The sequence below is a fragment of the Jaculus jaculus genome, chromosome 1, assembly GCF_020740685.1.
Source record: "Jaculus jaculus isolate mJacJac1 chromosome 1, mJacJac1.mat.Y.cur, whole genome shotgun sequence".
Classification (NCBI taxonomy): Eukaryota; Metazoa; Chordata; class Mammalia; order Rodentia; family Dipodidae; genus Jaculus; species Jaculus jaculus.
Window position 1 is genome coordinate 291,001,394 of NC_059102.1, and position 14,048 is coordinate 291,015,441.

The 14,048-nt window shown below is 42.0% G+C and overlaps 1 pseudogene; it reads right to left on the minus strand.

The window, feature by feature from the left end:
* Nucleotides 1-699: 699 nt before the first annotated feature.
* LOC101593902 overlaps nucleotides 700-14,048 on the minus strand; it is a 60,852-nt pseudogene continuing 47,503 nt past the window's right edge.

Below are 14,048 nucleotides of genomic sequence, written 5' to 3' on the forward strand. Positions count from 1 at the left end.
TTTCATTAAAGTTTGAGCACAAAAGCAGCAAAGTTTGCTTTACCTATTAAATGTTTCTAATCATTGACTTGCATAAATCTACTACTAATTAGATTTGAACAATACCTCAGGTTTAAAAACAACCATAAAAATACCTGATTGTTTTAAATTCTACAAATACCTAGCATCCAAAGTATACTGTAAACAAACCTCCTCTGCTCACATACAAATTCAGAAAAGCCAGCAGCATTTTTTAATATATTCAAAGTAAGATTTGGCCTAAGCCCTAGATGCCTTTTTGACCAGCCATACAACCAAACAGACTCAGAAAATGTTACATAAAGGAGAAGAACTGGCACAAGTTTTACTTTTTTCCCTGAACAACAGAAACAAGGTAAAGCAAATTCAGATATTTTGTGAATGAATGGCTGTCATATTTAATATACTTGGAGCTCTTTAAAACTAGAGCCACTGTCATATCTGCTTATATTGATATATACTTTTTCTTTCCAAGGTAGGGTCTCACTCTAGCACAGGCTGACATGGAATTCACTCGAACTCACGGCGATCCTCCTCCCTCTGCCTCCTGAGTGCTGGGATTAAACACGCTGGCTGATATATACCTATTTCTAATAAATTCTTTTGCTTGCTTCAGAATTCATTTTTCCTGGTCAATCATTTCAGGGGAACAACAAATAAAGTATAAAATGGTGAAATGTTTTACATATTTCTGTGGAAAATCGGAAAACATACTTTGAGAGGTTCAGAAAATCAACTGTACAGAATGAACAGCTTATATACACTGGTCCTGCTCTGAATGATTTTTTTTTTTTTTTTGGCTAGGTACTTAAATGCAAGAGCTCCTCCAGTACAAGAAGCCAATTTCATTTTTGTCCAAATTCCTGTCTTTTCTACTGCAAAAAGAAGGTTTTTTTTTTTTTCCTTTAGTTGTTCATAACTGTTACATGGTGATAGGTCCAAGCTATTAAAACATGTGTGGCTTTTAGGTAACCAGATGTCTTTGCCAACTTTTTCAGTACAAAACTTTGGAGGATCAGTCCTTCCCATGAGCTCAGCAAATCCTCCTAGAAGTAAGCAGCAGGTTCCAGTGACAAACTGCAATAGTTGAATTCTAACGTCATTATCTGTTTCTTTCACAAACTGCCAAAAACCAAATAATTTGCTTGCTGTTTCTTGTATAATGTTGATACATAGCATTTCTCTGCCAGTCTGCCAAGTCAGCCTCCTGCATACCACACAGCATAACCTCCAGTTCCTCATCAAAGTGCTGTAGCCACTGACGGGAACAACTTCATTAGAACCACTAAGGAAGGCTTTGGTTTGTTCTTGTGCTCCTCGAGAAAAATGCCATTCTGTCATTAAACCAAGATATTCATCCTTGTTCTCCTTGGTCACCAAGATGTTGGAGCCTCCTAACTTCAGGTCATGTGCAGTGACTTTTCCCAGGACCTCCATGTCAACAGAACAGTACATTTCTAAGCCACATTCCTCAATGTCATTGTCTCTTACCCAGACAAGGGAGTTATAAAATTCTGTATCAATAGATCCAAATACTTAATAGTAAGTTGTTTTTTTTTTTTTAATTAGGTTACGCTTATAGAATGGTAAAGAGAAACCAGTATCAAACTTTCCATGAAATAGTGCCACTGCAATAAAGCAACCAATGAAACAGAAGTATGAAAGATGGCCTGGATTTATAGTTGATGCTGGATTTATCTGTAAACAATAGTTATTCTTTCCTGCATACTCAAATAAGCAATACACTGGGTTCAAAACTTCATGGAAAAGCAAGAAAAACCATTCTCTTGACTGACCACCACAATTAAGACCTTCTTCTCCTCTAAATATTACATATAATCACCTCTTCAAGTCACATGGTTTTAATGCCATAATTTGTTGAAAGCAATCTGCAAGTCATGTCTGCCAGGACACATTGATCTTTACATGACTTGGTAGTGCATTAGACTGACATGAGTAGCGGAAATGAGCAACTTTCCACCTAAAGCTGCATTCATAAGCAATCTGTGGACCACCTTTAGTTACAGACGACTTCCCATTGCAAGGCTCTTTGAAGGTCGTCATTCTGGTATGATAACAAAGTACCTAACACTGTCTGGGGTATACCTAAGGGGTTCTTCATTTGGTAAGCCTTGAGTTCTTGGATCTTCCCATTGGGCTGTTTTCGTATTATGATTCACAAAGTAAACCCTGTCTGTTGAATCCAGTCTTTTTTCCCTCCCGGGTGGTCAAGGTCCATATGGGTCATTTTCTGCAGTTAACATTGAGGCCGAATAGAGGTATCATTGATTGAACTGTTGCATAGCTCCCTGCAATTGGTTCCGCTGGGATTGCCACTGTTCAAAATTTCGAACAGATTCCATAGTAGGCCTCTGCCATGTCTTTGTTCTGGTGTTGTGATCCACATAATAAACTCTTCCATGGTTATCAACTCTTCCGTTGATAACCAGCCTGGAGGTAAAGGCTGTCTCTCCCAAGTGGTAGGTCTAGTATTATGATCCACATAATACGTTCTAACATGAGCATCTTTTCTCGATTCCCACCCTGATGAAGATTTTATATTGGCATTTCCACATTGCTGCCAGAGAAGCTCCACATACCCATCTGGCTGCTTTACTTTGTCAGAAATGGCAATATTTCCAGAACTACAGTTGGGGTCTACTAGGCTCTGAGCTTCAGATCCCAGTTCTCCACTGCTGGAAGGAGCTCATTTGTTGAGCTCTGAGGAAGCCTGGGTCTCCTGAACAAGAGGATATTTGATGGAGGTGCGAGTGCAGCCTGGAACCAAGGTGGTGTCTTCAGATGGTGCTGGCAGAAGCATTTCGGTCAGCACAGATGAGGACGGTTCTCCCTTCACAGTGACCTACCTGTAACTGCAGCCTTCCACTGTGGTTATTCCCAGTCCCAGACCTCGGTGAAACAGTGGCCATGTCCCAAACTAACTCGAGTTGTGTGTCAGGGACAGTGCCAGACACCAGGGACACACAGCTGAGTAAGACACGATTCCTTCCGTCAAGGAGCTCAGAGTCTGGCGAGGCAAACCCGCGATGCTGCCAGCTCGTCCCTCTGGTGGCGGGCACTCTCAGCCGGCGGCGCCCAGGATCGCCACCTCACAGCTGGCCAGCGTAGGCCCCGGCAGCCAATTTGTTTTTTTTTTTTTTTTTTTCTTATTGACAACTTCCATGATTATAGACAATACACCATGGTAATTCCTTGCTCCCACTTTCCCCTTTGTAACTCCACTGCCCATTATATTTCCTCCCCTTCTCAATCAGTCTCTCTTTTATTTTGATGTCATCATCTTTTCCTTCTATTATGATGGACTTGTGTAGGTAGTGTCAGGCACTGTGAAGTCATGGATATCCAGGCCATTTTGTGTCTGGCATTGTAAGGAGTCCTACTCTTTTTTTTGGCTCTTACATTCTTTCTGCCACCTCTTCCACAATGGACCCTCAGCCTTGCATTCCCCCCAACAGTGTAGAAGGATTCCTCTTTTTGTAACCTGCTTTTAAAATATATATTCATATATGATTTTATTGAAAATACCTACTATTCCTTTGGATTGAAATTATTCTCTTCCTAATGTGCCCTGGATTCTTATTTCATCTCTTCATAGTGTCCTGAATGTCTTGAAATTTTCATTCATGCTTTCCTATTAGTTTGTCTTTCTCTTTGTTGGACTGTGTTAGATCTGCCACCTGATCTTCTAGTTTAGATATTTTGTCCTCTCCTTGATCCATTCTACTGGTGAGACTTTCTACAGAGTTTTCTATTTAATTCGCTTTCTTTTTCACTTCTAGTATTTCTGATTGGTATTTTTTTCATTGTTTCTATTTTCTTACTCATATCTTATATTGACCTTCTTATTTCCTTAAGATGGTTTCCTGTTTTCTCCTTCAGGGGTTTGCTTTCTTTGATTCCTTTAATTTCTTTGAGTATAGATATAAGCAGATTAAAAAAAAAAACTTTGTCAGCCATTTCATCTAAAACAATCTCAATGAAGGTCATTTCTGATGGATTTATTGTTTTTGGACTGAGTGTATTCTCTTGATTTTCATGTTTCTTGCATTATAATGTATAGATTTTTGCATCTTGAGTTAATTTGATGCTTGTGTTTTCTTCTTATCTGTAGTTTTCTTAGCCATGTATATCTGGCTTTATATATCTGAAGGGTAGGAGTTTAAGGTGCCAAGTGTAGCTCTTATACTCCAAGAAAAGATTAGAAGTGGCCCTAGGTGTTGAGTTTTCTGGCTATTGAAATATTCTAGTATACTGGGTGGAGCTATTTACTGGCAAATTCTAATATCCATCTGAGTAGTATACACATTCAATCTAAACCAGCACAGACTGTTTATGAAAGAGGGGATTAAGACAAACAGATAATCTAATAATGCCAAAGTCCCTAAGGGTGTATGTTGCCCCACACCCTTAATCCTGTCAACTAGCAAGTTGAGATTTCTGGTCAGGAATAGGCTTTAGGTCAGCCTGTGCCCGAGTCAGACTCTGCCCCCAATAATGAGAGCAGAAAAGGACAAAGCCCTATGAATCATGTAACATCAAAGGCAGTAATAGACAGCACCAAGATAAAGTTTATTTGAGAATGGAAAGCCAACCAAGAATATGTAACACAAAACCTGCCCTGACAAAGAAAGAGAGATTAGCCTTTCCAATGCAGGCCTATGTACCTGCCTCTGTATAAGTAGGACCTATTACCTTTTGGGATGGCCTCCAATCTCACCAATGCTGAATGCCCTTCTTGATCCCTCTCTTTTGCACTGTGGATCCAGGGTTCTGATTGGCTGTGCTGAATGCCCTGTGGCCAGGGGTCAATGAGTTCTCTGGAGGTTCATGGCACTGGCGGTTGGGGGATGGAAGGCTGTGCAGGATGCCTGGAGTTGCACTGGAGCTGCTCAGTTGGTCCCATTTATGTTCTCCTTCAGCAGCTGCACATCTGGTCCCTGCTGTCCTCCCCTTCCGTTTTCTTGCCTTTGTGAGGAGGTTGAGTGAGGGGGAAATCCTTCCACCTTGTTTCTACTTCTGCAGCTTTGGGCTTGCCAGGTGGGCAGGTGCCCAGACCAGGGCCTCTGAGGCCTCAGCAGGATTCCAGCCAGTTTCCTCCTTGCTGGAAGATCTTATTGTCTCCTGCTTCTCTGTTGTGATTAATAACAACCTATGCACCTTCGTTTTTCAGTAGAAGCGTTATCTTGCTGTTTTTCTTATTTGCTTCCCTAGGCTGCCTTGGGAAGGCTATCATGCCCCCATCTTACTGAGAAGTCCCAGTGTGTCTTTTCTATAAGTACACTTTCTGTTAAATAAAATGTGCCCATTTAAAGTATCCAGATAAAGCTGGGCATTCACATACACACTGGTGATCACTGTGCTTGCTGTAGAGGCAGGAGGATCAGAAATTCAAAGCAGCTTGGGATATATAAAAAATCTAAGACCAGGCCAGGCATGGTGGCACACGCTTTTAATCCCAGCACTCAGGAGGCAGAGGTAGGAGGATTGCCATGAGTTTGAGGCCACCCTGAGACTCCATAGTGAATTCCAGGTCAGCCTATGCCGAAAAAACAAAAAAACAAAAAAAAAAAAAAAAGAAAAAAAATCTAAGACCAGCCTGATTTACATGAGACGCTTCTTTAATAAAAAATTTAAAAGTATATAGAGCATCACTTGGCAGGTATTGTACTTAACTTCACATTGCTGAGAGAAACCACCTGATCAAAAGCAGCTGATGGGAGGTTTATTTTTGACTTACAGTCTCAAAAGGAGGTTTCAGAATGGCAGGGAAAGAATGGTAGAGCAGAAAATGGACACCATTTCTTGCCAAAGAAGCTGGTAGAAAGCAGCAAGAGAGTGAGCTGAACTCAGGCAGGGTGGAACATGGGCTGTAACACTCTCGAACACTCCTTCTCCAGAAACACTCCACCTCCCAAATTGCTACCAGCTAGGGACCAAAGGATATCTGATTCAAACCACCACAGGAGGCTAAAGCAGAAAGAGCGTGTTCAAGGCCAAGCTGGGCTCCATGAGATCCTGTTTCAAAAGAAAGAAAAAAAGAGGAAGACAAAAGAGAGAAAGGAAGGCAAGGGAGGAAAAATGTAGGAGATAGGTGGGGGAGGGAGGGGTTCCAGGGTTGTGAGCACAGTTCAGGTGTAAAGTGCTTGCCTAACAGGTGACAAACCTGTGTTTTATCCCCAGTACCACACACACACACACACACACACACACACACACACACACAAACACACAGAGTACACAGATCACAGAACACTGAAAGATACATAACTACAGCCACAATCAAGATACAAAATGTCTCCATCATGACAAAATTCTCTTATGCCCTCTTTCTTCTGTCTCCCACTGACCCTGGCAACCATTGCTGGTGTCTTGACCACTAAGGAGGATTGGTTTGCATGTTCGAGAACTCAGTGTGTACTTGTTTGTGTCTGGATTCTCCCCCTCTGTGAAGTTGTTTTGAGATTAGCCCATGCTGGTGAAATTAGCAGTGCACTGCTTCCTGTCGCCAGCACTGACGTGTGTGGGCATCTCTCTCACAGTTTGCTCATCAGTTTATCTGCTAATAGAAAGTGAGCTGTAATCATGCTCAGCCTTTCATGCACCAGCCACTCACCCAGTTGCTTTGTGAGCATACGAAATTTTTCTTTTATTATATTTTTAGACACTGGATCTCACTTTATAGCCCAAGTTGGCCTCAAATTCACTATGTAGCACAGGTGGCCCTCAAATTCAAAGCAATTCTCCTGCCTTAGCCTCCCAAGTGCTAGGATTAGAGGCATGTGCCATCAAGCCACTGATTTATACTTTTCTTTTTTTGTAGGCTGAATTCTTTTTTCTTTTCTTTTTCTAGGCAGGACCTCACTCTAACCCAGGCTGACCTCAAACTCACTCTGTAGTCCCAGGTTGGCCTCAGACTCTTGGTGATCTTCCTACCTCTGCCTCTTGAGTGCTGAGATTAAAGACCTGCACTACCATGCCTGGCCATATGTTTTTGAAACTTGCTGAAGTTTGAGTGTATTGCATAAGTCTCTAGATTACTCACAGTAGAATTGGCACCTTAATAATATTTAGTCTTCCATTTCATACACATAGTAAACTCTCCATTTATTTAGGTAAATCTCTTCTATTTTAATTGACTTAATAAAAGATTTGTATACAGACTTACAAAAGTTTACACATCTCTTTTGTAATGTTAAAATTACCAGTATATAGGTGTTGTGCATATCTTATTAATTTTATTCCTCAGTAATTTATGTTTTCTCATGCTATTTATTATAAATTAAATTGTTACTAATACATAGAAATGCTTTTTTTTTTTTTTTTTTTTTTTTTTGGTTTTATGAGGTAGGGTCTCACTCTAGCCCAGGCTTCCCTGGAATTCACTATGGAGTCTCAGAGTGGCCTTGAACCCATGGCGATCCTCCTATCTCTGCCTCCCGAGTTCTGGGATTAAAGGCGAGTGCCACCATGCCTGGCTTGTTTTTGGCTTTTTTGAGGTAGGCTGCCACTGTAGCCTGTGCTGACCTGGAACTCACTCTGCAATTCCCTACTGGCCTCAAACTCACAATGATCCTTTTACCTCTGTCTTGGTGCTGGAATTAAAGACGTGCACCACTACAGCCCAGTATACTACTGATTTTTAAGCCAGGTATGGTGGCGCATGCCTCGCCTTTAATTCCAGTACTAAGGGAGCTGAGACAGGTGGATCTCTCTGGATTTGAGGTCAGTCTGGTCTAGAAGGTGAGTACAGGATAGCCTAGACCTGCATATCAAAGCAGCAACAAAAATTTTGCTTCAAGCCTTGAATTTTTTTTTTTAAATGCTTCAACTAAAATATAAGAAGCAGGGCTGGAGAGATGGCTTAGCGGTTAAGCGCTTGCCTGTGAAGCCTAAGGACCCCGGTTCGAGGCTCGGTTCCCCAGGTCCCACGTTAGCCAGATGCACAAGGGGGTGCACGAGTCTGGAGTTCGTTTGCAAAGGCTGGAAGCCCTGGTGCGCCCATTCTCTCTCTCTCCCTCTATCTGTCTTTCTCTCTGTGTCTGTCGCTCTCAAATAAATAAATAAATAATTAAAAAAAATATATATATATAAGAAGCAGGGCTGGGGAGATTGCTCAGTGATCAAAGGCACTTACAGAAATATATTTTAAAGTATATAAGAAACATCTGGGGGAGAGGTATTACCATGGGATATTTTTTATAATTATGGAAAATGTTAATAAAAATTGTGAAAATTAAAAAAAAGAAACATCTGGGTGTTGTATGTACACACACACACATACAATGCATACAGTCTATTTTTTGTTTGTTTGCTTTTTTCAAGGTAGGGTCTCACTTTAGCACGGGCTGACCTGGAACTCAATCTGCAGTCCCAGGCTGGCCTCTGACTCACAGTGGCCCTCCTACCTCTGCCTTCCATGTGCTGGGATTAAATGCATGCACCACCCATATGGTCTCTTTGATCATAGATATTTATTTAATTTATTTATTAGAGAGTGAGAGAGAAAGAGACAGAGAGAGAGATTGGGCATGCCAGGGTCTCTAGTGACTGCAAATGAACTCCAGACACATCTACCACCTTGTTCATCATGGGTACTGGGGACTCAACATGGGTCCTTAGGTTTCATAGACAAGCACCATAACTGCTAAGCTACCTCTCCAGCCCTAATCATGGATTTAAAAAATACTTTTATTTATTTGAGAGAAAGAAATTACGTGTGTGGGGGGGGGGTCGGGGCACACCAGGATCTCCTGCCACTGCAAACAAACTCCGGACACATGTGCCATGCTGTGTATCTGGCTTTACCCAGGTCTTGAGGAATCAAACTTTGGCAGTTAAGCTTTATAAGCTAGTGCCTGTACCTACTGAGCAATCTCCCCAGCCCTGATCATAAATACTTTCTGCATTTTTTTTCATTGAGCGTTTAAAATATGGTGCTAAAACAAAACAAAATAAAAGAATGAAAAAAAAAAAACAGACAAAATATGGTGCTAACCTCTTGAACAATTTATTTGATTTTTCAGCACTATTTTTTAAATGATTTATTTATTTGAGAGAGAAAGAGGTAGAGAGAAAGAGAGAGGGATTGGGTGCATTAGGGCCTGTAGCCACTGCAAACTAACTCCAGACACATGTGCCACCTTGTGCACCTGACTTATGTGGGTCTTAGGGAATCAAACCTGGGACCTTTCACTTTGCACCTTAACCACGAAGCCATCTCTCCAGCCCAGTGCTAAGTTATTATGTACTGATATTCTAAATCAGCTCTAGTTGTCTTCTCAAATGCCTTGTATTATTTCCTAGTTTCTTGTTATTTTCTGTGTGTTTCTGAATTTATACATACTTATGCACACTAATCTAGCAGAATCATGTAAGCCATTAAACTAGTGCTCATCTCACACATGCATTCACTTGTTGAACAAGACAAATGGTGTGTGTGTGTGTGCGTGTGCCTATGTGTGTGCGCGCGTGTGTGCGCACTTGTGAGTGCCAGTGTCCAGGTGCCACTACAAGCTGAGAGGCAACTTTGGGTCTCAGTTTTCACTTTCTACCTTGTTTGAGGCAGGGTCTCCTTTTGCTGATCACTGCTGCATATACCAGGCTAGCTGGCCTTAGAGCATCTGAGAGGATAATATAATATTATATTTAAGATATGAAGAGGAAGCCAGGTGTGGTGGCTCATGCCTGCAATGCTATACTTGAGAGGAGGGTCAGGAGTTCAAGGCCATCCTCAACTGTGAGTTTGAGGAGAGCCTGGAGTGCATGAGACTTTGCCTGAAAAAAATAAATAGCAACACAAAGAAGCTAGTAATCAGAGGCATTTTTCAAGATCATTGGCCTATTTTATGGAAAAGCCAAAATTCTAAATGTATACTTGTGAATCTAAACTATTCTTATGTCATTTCTTTTATTTTCATTCCTTTTATAGTATTTCATTTATTTATTTGCAGAGGAAAAGGAGAGAGAGAGTGTGAGCGCTAGAGCCTCTAGCCACTGCAAACCAACTCCAGACTTTGTACATCTGGCTTTATGTGGGTATTGGGGAAACAAACCCAGGTCATTTCACATTGGAGGCAAGTGCCTTAACCGCTGAGCCATCTCTCCAGCCCTTACATTTATCCTTTCAGTGTGTGTGTCTATGTGTTCATGTGTGTGAGCAAATGTGCATGTGTGGATATCAGAGGACAAGCTTGGATGACAAGCTCTCACTTTGAGGCAGTCCCTCAGTGACTGCTGCATTTGCCAGAGTAGCTGGTCTACAAACTACCAGGTGCTTCTCCTGACTCTCCCTACCATCTTACCCCCCACAAACTGGGCTTGCAGGCACTGGCTAGAGCCTTCCTAGTGCTAAGATTACCTGGGATTTCAGGCATGTGTGGCTATGCCCAGCTCTGCTCCTTTATTTGAAGAACGGACATATTTGGTTACAGATGAGAACATGATAAAATTGATGTCATTCCACCATGACACAGACGACTAGAACTTTGTCTCTCATATGCGCCGAGGATGTGAATTTTACAAGGGGGAAATTAGAGATGAATGAAAGAGGTTGGAATGTTCACCTCCAGATATCATCTACTTCCAGGTGCTCCTACAGTTAGGCTGTGGAAGACCCAACTATAAAAAGCTCCAGAGCAAATTTCTCTGAGATGTCTCCCCTGCCAAACTGCTCCAAGGTGATTGCATTCCTTTCTGTGAAAATCACAGTCCTTTTGAGTGGCCTTCTATGCTTGACCCTCTCTGGGTCCTGATAATTCCTTCCAGCCTTTATAACTCCCTTCAGGCCTGAAGGCATAAATTTTCACTAGAGTACTGTGCTATTTTTTGCTTTGCTGAAATACTGCTCACATGTTTGAAAATAGTCCCTTTATCGAACCCTCCTGAAAGCAATTTATGTTTTACTGGAACCCAGCAGCTGTGCGATTTATGGTGGTGTGTCCTTGTGTCCTTACAGCGGTGTGTCATGTCCTTATAGTCCCTGTACAAAGTTCAGCTCACAGATGTCAGCATGGACATCTGTGTGTTTGGCAGTATATGGTATATGTTGAAAGAAGGGAATCCCTGCTCCCATGTAACACTCATCCTGGAGCCAATATTCAGCTGCTCATTTCCTGGATGGGCAGAATTTCTAGGCCCGACAGATACGAGCTACAGATAGCTGATCACAGTAGACTCTGTCTTTTCAGAGATTTTAAGTCTAAATAGCCCTTGAAAGGGAACCCGTTGCTGCCAGTTGCCAGAAGATTCCTAAGGGGTAAAACATAATAGCTAAGGCCTTCTACAGCCCGAATTTCAACATGTTGGCAATTCCCTATGTTTTACCACTGATATAAACATATTAGCTTCTATACTGAGTTAGCCATGCATAATGATAACACTGAGACATGGTCACTTTTCCTTGCAGATATTGTCACACTGGGAAGCTCCTTGGTCCCAAACTGTGTTTATCCTCCTGGGATCTCCTGTCAGGAAATGCCCACAGGCAACAGCCTAACACTAGCAACCTCACCATTTACATCCAGAGCTGCACAGTAGAGATGACACATTTCCACAGGAGTCTGGAGTCTGCAGGTCTATGAATGATAACACACATGCCTGACATACTTTACCAATTCAGGGCTCAAGTGTGTCTGAGGGAGGAGGGAAGACAGAGTCTCACCACAGTAGCTTATCTTAGCCTCAAACTCATGGTGACCCTCCATCCTCAGCCTCCCAGTACTGGATTTACAGGTGTCAGCACTGAGGGTTTTTGTTGTTGGTTTTAATATTTTTATTTATTTATTTGAGAGAGAGAGAGAGTATGTGCATCAGGGCCTCCCGCCACTACAAAGTCTAGACACACGTGCCACCCTGTGTACCCGGCTCTATGTGGGTATTAGGGAATCAAATCAGGACGATCAGGAATTGCAAGCAAGTGCCTTTAAACAGCTGAGCCATCTCTTCAGCCCCCATTGTTTTTGAGACAGGATCTTGCCATAGTAGCCCAGGCTGGCCTCAAACTTTCAATCCTGCCTTGGCTTCTGGAGTGCTTAGATTAGAAATGCATACCCCCTACCATACTGGACAATCTACTTCCTTTGACTCTTCCAAACCTTCTTCCATTTTCTTTTTCTTTTCTTTTTTTTTTTTTTTTTTTTTTTTTTTGGTTTTATGAGGTAGGGTCTCACTCTAGCTCAGGCTGACCTGGAATTCTCTATGTAGTCTCAGGGTGGCCTTGAACTCACAGCAATCCTCCTACCTCTGCCTCCCGAGTGCTGGGATTAAAGGCATGTGCCACCACGCCCGGCTTTTCTTCCATTTTCTTGACCTCTTCTTCTTAGGATGCTTTCCTTCCATTATTTGGTTGGACTGGTTTTTTTTGTTGTTGTTGTTGTTGTTGTTGTAGCTTGTTTGTTTTGTTTTGTTTTTGTTTGTTTTTGTTTTGTTTTTTTGAGGTAGAGTCTCACTTCTGCCCAGGAAGACCTGGAATTCACTATGTAGCCTCAGGGTGGCCTCAAATTCACGTGATTCTCCTATCTCTGCCTCCCGAGTGCTGGGATTAGAGGTGTGTGCCACTATGCCCAACCTAACTGGTTCTTTTATTGTTTTCTCCTCCAAGTTTCAAGTGAAGCTCAACTCAAGTGAACAAATTCAACTGCCTCTGCAAGCTTAATTTAGTAACTGTATTTTTGGGTGGAGATAGCATAATTGACAGTGTGGGGCTTTACAGATGGCTTAGCAGTTAAGGCACTTGCCGGCAAAGCCTAAGGACCCAGCTTGGATTCCCTAGTACCTATGTAACCCAGATGCACAAGGTAGCACACGTGTCTGAAGTTCTTTTGCAGTGGCTGGATGCCCTGGCGCACCCATTCTATTTGCCTCTTCCTCTCTCCCTCATGAATGAATGAATAAATAAAATATTTTAAAATAACTATAAAAAGATTTAAGTGTGAAACCAGGCATAGTGGTGCACACCTTTAATTCCAGTACTCGAGAGGCAGAGGTAGGAGGATCACTGTGAGTTCAAGGCCACCCTGAGAATATATAGTGAATTTCAGGTCAACCTGGGCTAGAGAGAGACCCTATCTTGAAAAGACAAAAAATAAAACAAAATAAAAAACTCATGTGGGCTAGAGAGATAGCTTAGTGGTTAAGCACTTGCCTGTGAAGCCTAAGGACCCTGGTTCGAGGCTCGGTTCCCCAGGACCCACGTTAGTCAGATGCACAAGGGGGCGCACGTGTCTGGAATTCGTTTGCAGTGGCTGGAAGCCCTGGCATGCCCATTCTCTCTGTCTACCTTCCTATTTCTGTGTATCTCTTTCTCTCTCAAATAAATAAATAAAAATAAAATATTTTTTAATAATTTATGTGATGGACTATTTTACAACTTCTCTTGAGGAACTAAATTAAAAATAACTAGCCCCTAGACTAAAAATAACTTAGCCCTCGTTCTTTAATTGAACCAGCATGCACACACATGTTCCGGCTGAAGCAGTACCCTGGACCTTAGTGCTTCATGGAAAATGCAAATAAGTAGCCAGGTTTTCAGTCTGATCATACTTGAGATAAAGAAAGCATGTTTTCAATGCAAGCAGATGGATTTGTTTAGATGAACAAAGGCTTCCATTGATTTTAGTATGATTGGTTCATATTCAAGTTTCTTTAGAGTCCTGGCCAATGCTGACCTACACATATATTTAAAATCTTATCCAAAATAAAAGCTCACAAAGTAGGGGCTAGCAGGTGGGCCTTTAAGTCTCAGCATTTTTTGATGTTGTTTTTGCTTGTTTTGTTTTGTTTCCCGCCCCAGGTAGGGTCTTACTCTAGCCCAGGCTGACCTGGAATTCACTATGTAGTTTCAGAATGGTCTTGAACTCACAGCGATCCTCCTACCTCTCTGCCTCCCAAATGCTGGGATTAAAGGCGTGCACCACCACACCCAGCTAGTCCCAGCATTTGGGAGGCTGGAAAAGGAGGTATCATGTGAGTTTGAAGCCAGACTGGGACTGCAGAGCAAATTCCAGGTCAGC